General features: G+C 30.5%; 1 pseudogene; it reads left to right on the plus strand.

Annotated features, from left to right (window-relative positions):
* Nucleotides 1-7,311: 7,311 nt before the first annotated feature.
* On the plus strand, nucleotides 7,312-8,246 carry LOC130837225 (olfactory receptor 2L8-like; annotated as a pseudogene).
* The last annotated feature ends 2,307 nt before the right edge of the window (nucleotides 8,247-10,553 follow it).

Raw genomic sequence — 10,553 nt, forward strand, 5'->3', positions numbered from 1 at the left:
AGAGATAATAAAAGGTACTAACACTAACTGTAATTTGATTTTTATTATTTTTATTCATCGCAGAAGAGGAGGGACTCTTCAACAAGTGCTTAAGAGAAGTTTATTCAGAACTAAGATCTTTTGTTTATAATACAAAAATTCCAGCATCTGATTAGCCAAGGAACTCCATAAAGGAAAGTGTTATTGGACTGAGGATTACTTAAGCAGGAAATATAAATAATATTTACTAAAATATGTATCCTTAAACATAAAAATAATTGATGGCCTGCTCAAGCATTTATTCAAAACCATGTTACAGTGCTGTCATTCTAAGTACAATGAAAAGCTTCTTAATATAGAGATTTAGATTGATGTATAAGTCAATTTTTAAGAACCAGGATTGACTTCTTCATATAATGAATGCATTCAAAGACCTCCCAGTAGCATTGACCTAATAACCTGGTTTACTGATATCTAGTCCCTACATATGACTAAGGAAAGTCAGTTTCAGAATATTAAGATATTTCAAGGATCTTAAGAAGAGAGGAGGTGATAACACATTTCTGTGAAAACTGGTGGAGTGGGTCTTGTGCTTTAGACACTTTTAAAACTGTAATCAGAATTCTTATAATGCCTTCAACAAGCCAAGTTAAAAGGCTGCTTGGGTGAGTCTACACTCTTGCTTCACCTGTAAATAATCACACCTGCTTTATTTTATGATCAAGAATGATACTTGAGAGTAATTTTGATCAAATTGAGTAGAGTGTAGAGTATAAAAATCTGTGCTTTGGTGGAAAATTCTGCATTATCTAGATTCTAAAGGACACTGTGTTTTTCAACTCTAACACTAGATCACTATACAGTCTTGAAAAATTCACTTCATATCCTCATAATTCATTTTTTTAATTTTTAATAATAAAACTTTATGTTCTGTAAAACATATAAACCACTGATTGAGGGTTTTTTCAGTATTTTATTTTTGACACTAAATATAAGTATAGGGGAAAAAAATAAGGTCAGCTGTGAAATTGATGGATACTAACTTTAAGGGATGGTCAGGTGTAATTCATTTTGAAATTTGCAGAGCATTTGGATGGTTTTATTCATCAGACAGAATATATATATATATATATCAGCAGTCTAAGCTGGACAGCTGATGCTATGGTTGTTCCTTTGCAAATGAATCCTCCTCAGTAGGGACAATTTTGCACTGGGAGTCAAACATGAATTGGATTTTATTTAGAGGCTTTGAGAGACAATATTTGTGTGATATAATATATGTGCTTGTTGTGAGAGTAAGTGAAAATATGTTAAAACCATTATATGATTAAATAGAATATATCAAATGAGTAAACTTTAATCACTGAAATAGCTTTATATGTGTTTTAACAGGCATTCCTGAAACACATACATTCTTGACCTTCTACCATATATATAGAATTTCTATTTTAATGACTTCCTTTTCTTTTTTATTCTTTCTTCCTTTGCAGTTCTTTTTGGGGTTGTGAATAAAAAGCAACCCACCCTTACTTCAGATTCATTAACTCAAAGTATTGAATATTTGAGTTATAACATAGGAGATACAGAACATGAATTTAGATAGATAGGGAGAAAGAGGGATAGATGATGGATAGATAGATACATAGATATATATAGATAGATAGAATAGGTAGATAGTTATGGGAATCAGCTATCCAATTATATATTTTAAGGTATACTCATTCAAATCTCTGAATATCATTTTATCACCTATAAAATGTCAGTGGTGATTTCAAGCTCAAGTTATAGAGGTCAAGAGTAGATACAATTTAATGCTGAAACATATTGTGACACATCCCATGTGCTAACCTATAAAGTTCATCAATTAAATTTTTCACATTTTACCTACTCTTTTATGTAGATCATGGTCCAGATTTAAGGTTTGTTTTTTCTCCTAAAAAAAAAATTCAGAATTGTTTTTTGCTATCTTTTTCCTCTATTATACAATGTCATTATGGCTGATGCCTGGGTTGCAAATGTTTTTAAAGAAATTTTAAAAATCAAAGAGATTGAAAATGTTTTGTAAATTGAAATGGATTATTTATTGTTCTTCCAGTGGATAAAAACAAAATAAAAAGGAGGAAAAATACCTACTTGGATTTGTTTTTACCTGAGAAAAAATTTCCCTCTCCATTTTAGACCTTGAAGAATTCAAAACTGATATTTAAAATTGAGATTGCTTCCCTGTCACATGCAGGGGTCTTCTTTGTAATATATGACAGAATACTATAACTGTGCAACATGTATATCCAAAAAATGTTCCATTGGTGGTCATGATACATGGAATCAAATATGAGATATAATGTACCATTCATTTTTTCCATTTGGCACTTATTTTTTTTAATCTTTAGACTGTGATAATATTAACTACCTCATGGAAACTTTTTCAAAGACAGCCCTATATAAAATACATGAGATAGGAATGATCATAATTTTATCGGTAATTTCAAACATTATATTTTTAACCTCTCAATAATTAAATTACTAATATAAATTGTAAACTATGGGATAGTCTAACATGTTATATCATGTTGAATCCAAATGACCTTTTTTAAAAAAAAGGTCTACTATGTTTTTCTTTAGAAGTTTTCATAGAAAACATATTATTGTAATATAAATTCCTCTTCATATGTTCAGGACCCTACCATAGGTTTTGTACAATGTATTTGGCATTGCAAATATGAAATAATTTCAGTTACATTTAAATCATATTTTTGACTTCTTTATTTTGGTAAATATATGTACTTTAATATTTACCATTTTATCCATTTTAAAGTGTACAGGTCAATGACATTAAGTACCTTGTATGATGTACTTAAGTACAATGACATTAAGTATTGTATAAAAATTACCCACATCACCCCAGAACATTTTTATCTTACCCAACTGAAACTATGTACCCATTAAACACTAACTCTCCATTTTTCCCAATTTCCAGTCCCTAGCAACCACTACTCCACTTTCATCTCTATAAATTTGACTACCCTGCGTAACCCATGTATGTGGAATCATATGCATGACTGGCTTATTTTACCTAATGTAATATCTACAAGCTTCATCCATTCTTATAGCATGTATTGACAGGATAATTTTCTTTCTTTTGAAGACTAATTGATATTCATATATGTATTCATAGCTATATACATATATAAAATATTTGTATGTGTGTGTTTGTGTGTGGACATTTCTGTTTGTGAACATTCGTGTTCCTTCCACCAGTTAGCTATTGAGAACAAAGCTTCTAGGAGCATGGGGGTACAAATACTTGTTCTAGACTCTGCTTTCATTTATTTTGTGTGTATACTCAGAAGTGCAATCACTGAATCGCTTGGTGATTATGTGTTTATTATTTTAAAAATATTGATAGCATTTTCTACAGTGGTTACACTATTTTGCATTCCCACCAGAATTGCACATGTTCTAATTTCTTCACATCCTTGTCAACTCTTCTTATTTTCTTTTCTTTCTTTCTTTTTTTTTTTTTTTATTAATAGAAGCTGTCACCTAAGGGTGAGATGTGGTAACTCATTGTGGTTTTGATCTGATTTTTCCTAATAATTCATGATGTGGAGGATCTTTTCCTGTGTTTATGGGCCATTTGTATATCTTCTTTGGAAAAATGTTTTTTCAAGTGATTCCCCCATTTTTAAATTAGTTTTTCTGTTGTCATTGAGCTGTATAGTTCTTCATATATTTCTTACATCAGTTCATAATCTGATACATATTTCAGAAATATTTTTTTCTATTCTGTGAGTTGGTTATTCACTCCACTGATAAAGTTCTATGCACAGTTTTTTTTTTTTTTTTTGTAAATTTTGATAACTTCTAATTTATCTCCTTTTGTGGTTGGTACACATGCTTTTATATCTAAGAAAGCACAACTAAATTCAATGGTATGAAACTTCCCCCTATGGTTTCATCCAAGAGTTTATTCTTTTAGCTCTATATTAGGACTTTGATCCATTTAATTTAATTCTTGTGTATGATGGCCCAATTTTATTAATTGCATGTGGATATCCAGTTTTCCCAGCAACATTTGGTGGAACGACATCCCCAGGGAATGGCTGAGAGACTCTTGTCAAATTCATTTGACTACATATGTGCAGTTTAATTTTTTTTTTCTGGTATCTCTGTTGGTTTATATCTGTTTTTATCCCAATATTATACTTTTTTAAAAAAATTACCATAGCTTTGTAGTTAAGTTCTGAGTCAGAATGATTGTGTTCTTCAATTCTTTTATAAGATTTTTTTCCATTATCCTAAGTACCTTGAATTTCATAAGAATTTTAGGATGTATTTTTGTATTTCTACCAAAAAACTCATTGGGATTATGAAAGACATTTCATTGTATTTTAAGTTTGTTTACAGTAGTGTTGCCAGCTTAACAATATTCAGTTTTCCAATGCACAAACACAGAATGCTTTTTGTCTTTTCAATTTCTTTCAAAAATGTTTGGTGATTTTTAGTGAACAAGTTTTTTGCCTCCTTTCTTGGGTTTATTCCTAGGCATTTATTCTTTTTCATGAAGTTGGAAATGTAATTGCTTTCCTAAATACTTCTTAGTATTACACATGATTAGTGTATAGAAATACAACTCATTTTATATCCTGCAACTTTGCTAAATTTGTTCATTAGTTCTAATAGAATTTTGGTGGACTTTACAATTTTACATGTGTAAGATTATGTCACTTGTGAACTAAGATTACTACACTTCCAGTACTATGTAAATTTGAAGTGTCAGAGTGTACATATTTGCCTTTTCTCCTCTTAAAGCAAAAGCTTTGTCTTTTGCCATTGAATATAATGTTAGTTGTGACTTCAATTTTTAATCGTGCCATCAGTTTTACATCACTTAAATATTTAATACTAGTAAAGCAAGAATATGATTTCAATAGCCTACAGGACAAATCAATAGTTTCATAACCCACTCCTCCTGATCCCCAAGGCAAATATTTTATATTATTTTAATATTTTATTTATCCATGTATTTTTCACCAATATACTTATCTTCTAATGCTTAATTACTAAATATCAAATACTATCACTTGACTCTTTACTGTGGCCACTGTGGATGGAGAAGTTACCTCCTCCATATTCAACCAATTCCAATGCTTTTTCCCGATCCTTTCAAAATAGTTACATCCCACTCTGTGTCTGGGGTGGCAAGGTTGACAGCATTTTGCTAACATCATCTAGTATATACTGCTAAAATATAAAAGTTAAAATTTTTGCAAAACCTAAGGATATTTTAATTACTATTTCTATACAAATAATTCTTTTTATTATTTTCTCTATCAAGACTCTTTTAGAATCATATGTTTAAAGAAAACATTGAGAATTATCCAGAAATATTTTTAAAAGACGATTAGAATTCTCAAGGAAATTCTTTCAATAAAATATGCCTCATTTATTTTTAAGTAATATCTTTATACAACTTGAATATGCTGGCTCAAGTATATCAATTCTGAAAAAAGGGTTAGTTTTGGTACTATTAACTCCGTTATAATTTTGCTATATGCATTTCTAGGAATGACAGTAAGCATGCACTGGTTCCCTTATATTAATTTTCTTAGCCTCTTATCCCTATAAAATGACAATCTTTTTATGTTTTTTTTTCTTTTAATTCTGGTGTATTTTTTTTTCATTTTGTCTATGAAACTTTCACTAAATCTTTTATCAATTACTGTTTTTCAATTTGCAAGAGATTTTGTTACCTAACATTTTCTTTTTTTTAATTAATTTATTTATTGGCTGCGTTGGGTCTTTGTTGCTGCACACGGGCCTTTTCTAGTTGCAGTGAGCAGGGGCTACTCTTCGTTACGGCACATAGGCTTCTTATTGTGGTGGCTTTAGGCTTGCAGGCTTCTTCAGTAGTTGTGGTACATGAGCTTAGTTGCTCTGCGGCGTGTGGGATCTTCCCAGACCAGGGATTGAACCTGTGTCCTGTGCATTGGCCAGCGGATTCTTAATCACTGCACAACATTTTCTAATGTTATACCTAATGATATTTATTTATATTATGGAATGATAATGTCTCATACATATGTGAAAACACAATAATTTTTAAAAAAGTAACTGTTCCTACATTTTTCCAATTATTTTATCTCATTGTGTATTGTTTATGAGTGTGTGCATATGTATGTGTTTGTGTGTGTGTGTGTGGGCGCGTGCATGCACTTGTATGCATCTTCCTATTTCATGTACAGACTTGTTTAAAAATCTGGTAACATTTAGCTCTAAAATCATATTTACAACTATAACATTTCATAATCTGCAGAGCTTTCACATTTACAATGTCTCTGGAGAATTTCTCTTCGCACTTTCATGAAAAGATTCCATTTTCTTTTTTTCCATTTAAGTGACTGACCATTCCTCTATCCAAAATTTTCTTTCAAAGGGTCCTAAAATATTACATCTCTTATTGTGCATTATGCTCACCTATTCTCTTTTAATTTATAATGTATCTATTTGTTATCACCATGATAATTGGAATTTAGCAGAGATATTTTATATGTGCTTAAATTTACACAGTAATACACAATTGGAAAGAGTTTTAAATACAACAAAATAAAAAGTAAAAATTAAATGAATAAGAAAGTGCCATCAAACAATGTTTCTCTAACATAAAAGTGTTAGAGAACCAGAAAGACATAAAACACATGCTATTTGGTAGAGCCTGAGCAGATTCTTAGATATTCAGGTTATAGATAGTCAGGCATAAATCTTACATTAACTACAGCTTTCAGAAACTCCTCTCTTCTGAGGATGCAGAGGAAATTGACTATGTTTAAGAATGTTACATGACATATGGATTCATTCTAGACTTCATAACAGATGAGTCAACAAATGTTACCTGACTTAAAATTGAAAAAAAAAAAAATCCTAATTGTCATAAACATTTACTCATGATAGAATTCTATGGTGTATACAATTACATTGATTTCCTATGCATATATTTTGAATATGACATCAGATTTTGATATTAATTTAGTTTGTGTAGGTCAGTAAAACATACTTATCCTAATGATGTAATAATAATTTCTAAAAAATAATTTAAAATATTTCTTAGGAAACTGGCCAAAAATGTTTGCATTTTCAAATTGTAGTCAGTGGCTCAAAAAATAAGGTTCCTTTTTGAAAAATTGGTAAGTTCATTTCATCTTTTAAGAGCAGTAATATTTTAAATAATACATAGTATGATTAAAATGACAATAAAAATAACATATAACATAGTTTTATGCTTAACTCACTTGCTTTTGTGTCTGCCTTTAGGAAAAAAAATATGAATGACCCATGGAAAATTATAATCAAACATCAACTGATTTCATCCTATTGGGGTTGTTCCCCCCTTCAAAAATTGGTCTGTTTCTTTTTATTCTCATTGTTCTCATTTTCCTAATGGCTCTATTTGGTAACCTCTTCATGATCCTTCTCATCATTCTGGTTACACATCTCCACACGCCCATGTATTTCCTACTTAGTCAGCTCTCCTTCATTGACCTCAATTACATCTCCACCATTGTCCCTAAAATGGCCTATAATTTTCTGTTTGGAAACAAGTCTATCTCCTTTGTTGGGTGTGGGGTTCAGAGCTTCTTCTTCATGACTTTAGCAGGTGCAGAAGGATTGCTTTTGGCCTCTATGGCTTATGATCGTTATGTGGCCATTTGCTTTCCTCTTCACTATCGCATCAGAATCAGCAGAAGAGTGTGTGTGTTGATGATTATAGGATCTTGGATGATGGCCTCTATCAATTCCTGTGCTCACACCATTTACGCCCTCCATATCCCCTATGCCAATCCAGGGCCATCAACCATTTCTTCTGTGATGTCCCAACCATGTTGACTCTAGCCTGCATGGACACCTGGATCTATGAGTACACAGTGTTTGTGAGCACCAGCCTTTTGCTTTTATTGCCTTTCATTGGTATTGCATGTTCCTATGGCTGTGTTCTTCTTGCTGTTTATCACATGAAGTCAGCTGAAGGAAAGAAAGCTTATTCAACCTGTAGCACACACCTTACTGTGGTAACTTTCTACTACATGCCCTTTGCTTACACTTATCTACGCCCAAGATCCCTTCGATCTCCAACAGAGGACAAGATTCTGGCTGTCTTCTATACCATCCTGACCCCAATGCTCAACCCTGTTATCTATAGCCTGAGAAACAAGGAGGTGATGGGAGCCCTGAGAAGATTAATTCAGAGACTGTGCTCTGTGAAAATGTAGACAAACCTACCTTTTGGAATGAGTACCCAGGTCTTGGGTGTGTATATATATATATATATATATATATATATATATATATACATATATATATATATATACACACATATATATATATACACATATATATATATATAATAAGTGAACAGTGATTTCAAATATTATTTTATTATTATTTTAATCATTAAATTAAAAAAAACTAAAATTTATCTAGCAAAGAAGAAAATTACTTGTCTAGACAATGTTATAAATATATGTACATATATACACAAAATTGTCTTGTTATAGTAATATATGTATGTATGTGTGTGTATATATATATATATATATATATATATACACAGTTTCAAGCTTCATTCTTTTCTCTTCATGGTATACTTTTCCCCCTCAATTTCTAATGCATTTGTTTTTTGACAATATGTTGTCAGTGAAAATAGTTCTTTATCATGTATCAAAGTAATTAAAATGAAAACTGAGGTTGTCTTTCAGTATAACAATTCCACTATTTTAAATTTATTTTCCAATATGTTTAAAATATAAATGTTTTCTGAATGTCTAGATCAAAGTAAACATAGGAAGACTTCCTGTTCTCATAGTGGACCTGTAATATATAAGCAACAGTTATTTTTTCTTATTAAGATATTTAGCTGAGATTTCATCAGAGATTTACCACTCTGAATGGAAAATGACAAGTTTATGTTTCCTTTAGGGTGTTGAATCCTAGAGAAGTGATTTAATGTCAGTTCTATGTGATAATCACCAACAAGGACTTGGAGATTCCAACACAGATCAAGTGAATTGTGAAGTTATTTGTAAGATGATTTTGGTCAAGATGTAGTTTAATTAATGGGAATTAGAAAGATCAAAGACATTCCTTCAACTCTGTCCTTTACTTAGGACATATTCAGTTTATATCTTAAGTAGCCAGTACAAGAGTTTCATTAGATAATGTTTTTTAGGTGAGGTTTTGTTCTCCACTCACTACATACCATTGTTTTACTGAAATGTGTTGGGGAAAGTCAACTTTTATGAACCAATTTTAGCAATTCATTTTATGGCTTAGTCACTTTCCTAAACAGGCCCCACTACTACATCCAATAAAAATCTATCAGCTCAAGTGAACTTCCTGGTTGAAGTTTTAACCCTTTCCATCTATGATCCATGCAAAAATGTTCTTTTTCTGTCAGGTGTGGTAGGGAAGAGAAAGATCATATACTACTCAACTTGCAGGGCACAACACAAAATGAAAATATGCTTCCTCTTGTTTAGAAATCAGAAAAAGGTGCAATAATTGGTGCTCAAATATAGTTTTTTCTTCAAAATTAATTTATTAATATGAAATGCATTACAAATTACAAACAATATTTTGTGTCAGAATTTTATAAATACATAATAAAAATTACACTTTATCATGTAATATGTTTATTGATTATACGACTTGAGGGGCTCACTTTACTCCATATTTATTTGCATCAAATTAATACTTTTAGAAATCTTATTTGCTATCAATGTAATTGAAAATGTTTTCAGTTATTTGTGATAAATGCTAAATTGCAATTAATTTTTTTTGGTTTTGTTTTTCTTTTTGTTTTTTTTTTCATTTATTAATTTTTTTTGGACTACCATATGATGCAATTAATTTTTGATTATTTTTAATTTTGAAAAGGATCTTTGTGCTTTTGTTATTAGAGGTATTAGGAGTGTTTATAGGCTGTGAAAACATCGGCCTGAAATTTTGACAAATACTATCAAAATATAAATTTTAGTACAGGTACAGCTGATGATTCTCAAGGAGAATTTTTTTCTAAAATATTTATCTTATGAGTAAATTTCATCCTATCAATTAATGCAAATCCATTTTATGCAAATCTGGTTTTAATTTTAAATACATATTTAACCTATTTTACTGACTCCCATCAAGTTTCTGGTAATTTGTGGACTTTGTATAAGAAACCAGAAGTGGATTTATGCTTCAAATATCTGTTCATTCTTTTTTTTTTCTTTTTTGCTGAGAGAATAATTTTAATTTAGCAGTAGTGTCTCAACCAAATAGGGAAATAAAAAGTTACCTCAAATGTCAAAAAAGAGCAATATGCTGTTTTGCATTCACATTATAATAATAAAAATAAACACAGCCACTTTCCATGTAAGGTATTTATCACTATAACTTATAAGTACCTACTGAATTTATTTAAGCCATTTAAAATTAGGTACTATTCATTCATTTTATCCTTATACTTTTCCAATTACAATGGTGAATTGTTAAATTTTTTGTTATTTTTTTTTCTGAAACTTTACATGAAAAGAGTA

The sequence above is a fragment of the Hippopotamus amphibius genome, chromosome 15 (genome assembly GCF_030028045.1).
Source record: "Hippopotamus amphibius kiboko isolate mHipAmp2 chromosome 15, mHipAmp2.hap2, whole genome shotgun sequence".
NCBI classification, from domain to species: Eukaryota; Metazoa; Chordata; class Mammalia; order Artiodactyla; family Hippopotamidae; genus Hippopotamus; species Hippopotamus amphibius.